The sequence below is a fragment of the Chrysochloris asiatica genome, unplaced genomic scaffold (genome assembly GCF_000296735.1).
Source record: "Chrysochloris asiatica unplaced genomic scaffold, ChrAsi1.0 scaffold00044, whole genome shotgun sequence".
NCBI classification, from domain to species: domain Eukaryota; kingdom Metazoa; phylum Chordata; class Mammalia; order Afrosoricida; family Chrysochloridae; genus Chrysochloris; species Chrysochloris asiatica.
The window spans coordinates 2,457,633-2,462,409 of record NW_006408562.1 but is presented as its reverse complement, the minus strand read 5'-3'; the positions used below and the strand labels follow the sequence as shown (position 1 = coordinate 2,462,409).

General features: G+C 36.2%; 1 pseudogene; it reads left to right on the top strand.

Annotated features, from left to right (window-relative positions):
- Positions 1-709: 709 nt before the first annotated feature.
- LOC102834805 overlaps positions 710-4,777 on the top strand; it is a 12,907-nt pseudogene continuing 8,839 nt past the window's right edge.

Below are 4,777 nucleotides of genomic sequence, written 5' to 3'. Positions count from 1 at the left end.
GAGTGACTAAGGAAGACCATAGAAGAATTGATGCATTTGAGTTGTGGTGTTGGAGGAGAATATTGAAAGTACCACAGATGGTGAAAGGAACAACCATATCTGTTTCGAAGAATACAGTCAGAGTGCTCCCTAGAAACCAGTATGGCCAGATTTCATCTCTCATACTTCAGACATATCGTCAGGAAGGACCAGTCCCTAGAGAAGCATATGATGTTTGGCAGAGTGGAAGGTCAGAGAAAAAGAGGAAGATGCCCTAGTGAGATGGATTGACACAGTGGTAGGAACAATGGGGTCAGGCATAGTAAAGATTGTGAGTTTGATGCAGAACTGTGCACATGGTCGCTAGGAGTTGGTACTGACTCAGTGACACCTAATAACAGCAACAATTTTGGAATTCAAAAGCATGTCCAAATTGACAAACTTTATGTACATTTTCTGAAATAACATAGGACAATCAGTGAGGTTTTATTATGAAGATATTTTAAGAAAGTTGAAAACTGCATTGATGTAAAAATGCCAGGAAATTTGAACTGAGAAGCTCTTTTCCATAGTGGCAATGTATTTGCTCATTCTTCAAGGGTAACAAGTGCTTTTTATGTAAATTTCCTTGGAAAATCTTCCCCATCTACCCTATCACCCTGATTAGACTTCTTTTATTCCCCAAAGCTCAAAGAATGATTAAAAGTAGCACAATCAGAGTCCCTGAAGGATGCCCAAACTACAGTTTAATGTGGGTAAGTTGAAGAGAACATAACTCTTTAGGAAAGGGTTAGAGAGGTGGAAACACTGCCTTCAGTAGTGTATAGACATAGATGGAGAATAATATTGAGAAACAATAGCTTCAGAGGTTGATATTTTAATTAATAAAGGGTTTTTTTTATTATTATTTTGTAGCAATGCTCCTTGATTGTGTATTTAATATTTTTTCTAAATAAAAATGTGATATTTTGTTAACAATAATTTGAAATGGCACAAAAGAAAAATACAATGATATAAGGAAAGCATATTAACAAAGAACTATCCAGTGATTGTAGGAGGCTTATGAAAGGAGTTGTTCTAAACACAAAAGATTTCTGTAAGAAATACTTTGTGATGCTGCATTTATTCTGCATTGGTAGAATTTATAGACTTGCTTACTAAAAATGTGAAGTTGTCTTTACATAAATTACATATATATATACACACACACAATGCAGACAATTGCTAGATAAACAATGGTAAAAAATGTCAGCAGATCATACATATCAGATAATTGTATTTAGTTCTGAGGGAATAGAGGTTATGCATGCTATATGTTGCTAAGACCAAACGCAGCATTACTTTATTCTGTAGATTTTTGTGACAGAAGAAAAACCAACATTGCTTTAATCTATCATAGAAAGTGTTCCATCTTTTTTTCCATATCATAGTTTATAAAATACTGTATTTAAATCACTAGAGAAGGATATCATATTTGGTAAAGTGGAGTGTCAGAGAAAACGAGAAAGACCCGCCCCCCCCACCGGCCAGGAGATTGATTGGCACAGAAGCAACATCAGTGGGCTCAAATGTAGCAACTATTGTGAGGTTGGCCGAGGACCAGACAGTGTTTCATTCTATTGTGCATATTAGTCGCTATGAGACGGTACCGAATCAATGGCACCTAACAACAACAGTATATGACTGTGTGAAGCATATCTGAGGTCATGCAATTATGGGTATGTGAGAAACGTTTTCTTTTTAATATATCAACAAAGGATTGGGGAATATAAATTACAAATCACATGGTCTGAAATAACAGCTGCTCTCTAAAATGACAATAAATATTTTTCCATTCAATTAAATCAAAACTTTGGGGAAATAAATTGTATACCTTTTGAAATTCACTTCAATGACTATAAATCATTTAGCAAAGATGTTTTTCTATAAGCACAATTTGCCTCTAAACTAATATGAAAGAAGTTATGGATATATTTTCCCATCGATTCAGTTTTCATGTAGGCAAGGGAACTTCCAAGTTTTCCCTATCTCTGAGATTGCCAAGTATAATCAGTGCCAAAATGTGAAATGACAAATATCTACCTGGGTACGAAAAATATCTATCTGGCAACTAATTATATTGGGTGGAAAATAAACTATTCTCATATAAACTGTAGCTCTCCTTAGAGTACATTTAGATGAAACTTAGGAAGTGATGTATGAAAAATTTGCTCAAGAAAAAAAATAATCACTTGATGAACTTTGTATCTCCCTCAATATTGTAGGGGTTTCTTCCTCAAAAAAAAAAATGTAAATTTTATGACCAGTTATTGTACATTTTAAAAAAAACATTTGAGATAAAAGAAGTATGGTTAAATAATTTTCTTTTATGTACTGATGTTAAAGGAAACACACCTGCCATTTAGAATATACAAACACAGATTTGGGAGTTTCTTTAAAAGTCAGGAGTCAAATTCTGTTTCTTTGATTTGTTAGCTTCATATTTTGAGAAAATTACATACCTCTTTATGCAATTTGCTTTATGCAATCATTTCTGGATCTCTGAAATGGGAGTATTAATTATTTTCAACTTGCTTAAGCCAATTTGAAGTAGACCTGATGGTGTAGGGGGCTATAACTTAGGCTGCTGGACAGGTCATCACTTCAAGTCCACCACATGTTCTACATAAGAAAGAAGGCTTTCTGCTCCCATAGATTTACAGTTTGGGAAACCCTATCCAGGGTCATTCAGTGTCAAGACTGATTCAAGGTCATACAAATACCACCACAGAAAAACGATTTCTTTGCAAATAATGCCACCTATTCAACTGTGGATGATGTGGGTTGTCTATCACCGACATCATCACATCTTCAATATCGGGGTTAATATGAACTAAAACCCTGCTCTACTCTTTATGCACATATATATTTAATTAGCAAATAGGCATAACACCATACATAGAGTGGCACTGTGGGTTAATGTGCAAGACTGCAAAACTGTTTGAACTGCAAGGTCAGTAGTTCAAGCTCACCAGCTGCTTCTCATAAACCCTATACAGGGTCACTATGGGTCAGAATCAACTCGACAGCACTTAACAACAACAGCTACATGTACTCAGTGAAGTTCCAACACTGTCCTTTCATGTGCTGGAAAGATAATTCATCTTGCTTGAAATATAATTCAGCATCACTAAACCAGAAATAAAGGCGATCTCATAGGGTAGTGGAGTTGGGTTGCTAACCTCAAAGTCAGCAGTTTGAAATTACCAACAGTTCCATGCTAGAGAGATGGGTTTTTCTGCTGCCGTAAAGATTTACAACCTCAGAAACCAGAGTTCTGCAGGGTTGCTATGAATCAGAACTAACTCCACGGCACATAGCCGCCACCACCACCAAACCAGAAATGCTCTAACTTGTTGTCAGGAAACTTGCCAATACTAAAAGAACATGCTGTTTATACTAGAAAAATAGAAAACCAAAAACCAAATACCTACTACTGAGATGATTCTAACTCATAGAACCCCTGTATAGGGTTTCTGAGGCCTGTATATTTATGGGAGCATAAAGCCTCATCTTTCTCCCACAGTGGGCTTGAACAGCAGATTTTGCAGTTAGTAGTCCAGTGATTATCCTACAGTGCCACACATTACTTACAATCTATTTAGACTCATTAAGAACCTGCAATATTCAGATGATATCACCTTGCTTGCTAGAAGTGAAAAGGATTAAAATATTTATTGATGAAGATGAAAGAGTACAGCATTCAATATGGAATGCAGTTCAATGTAAAGAAAACAAAAATCCTTATAACTGAACCAATAAGTAATATCATGATAATTGGAGAATATATTGAAATTGCCAAAGACTTCATTTTGCTTGAATCCACAGTCAATACTCATGGAACTGTTTTGTTGTTGAGTGCCATTAAGTCAGTTCTGACTCATAGTGACCCTGTATAGATTTTTCAAGGAACAACTGGTGAATTTGAATCACCAACCTTGTGGTTCAAACTGACCTTGTTGTCCAGTGCTTTATCCCACAGTGCCACACAAGAACTGCATTGCATTAGGCAAATCCATTACAAATATATTCTTTAAAGTATTAAGGAGTAAAGATGTGACTTTGAGGGCAAAGGTGAGCCTGACCTAAGCCATGGTATTTTCCATCCTCTCATATGCATATGGAAGTTGGACAGTGAATAAGAAAGACCCTAAGAGAAAAAATACATTTGAATTACAATATTGGTGAAGAATATTGAAAATGCCAAAAAATCAAACACATTTGTGTTAGAAGAAGTACAGCCAGAATGTTCATTAAAAGCCAGGATGGCAAAACTTTCTCTCTTACACTTGAGATGTTGTGTTTACTGTCCTGTGAAAATGCCAAGTGGAAGAATTTTTGTTTGTTGTTGTTAGGTGTCATCGAGTTGATACCAACTCATAGCAATCTTATGCACAGCAGAACAAAACACTGTCTGACCTTGGGCCAACCTCACCATTGTTGCCATGCTTGAGTCCATCGATGCTGCCACTTTGCCAATACATCTCGTTGGGTGTCTTCTTCTTTTTCTCTGACCTTCTACCTTACCAAATATGATATCCTTCTCTAGCGACTGATCTCTCCTGAAATATGTCAGAAATATGAGAGACGGAGTTTGGATATTCAGGCCTCCAAGGAACACTCTGGCTGCACTTCTTTCAAAACGGATCTGTTGGTTCTTTTGGCAGTTCATGGCAATTTCAGTACTCTCCACCAACACCATAATTCAAAAGCATCAATTCTTCTACTGTCTTAAATATTTACTGTCCAGCTTTTGCAT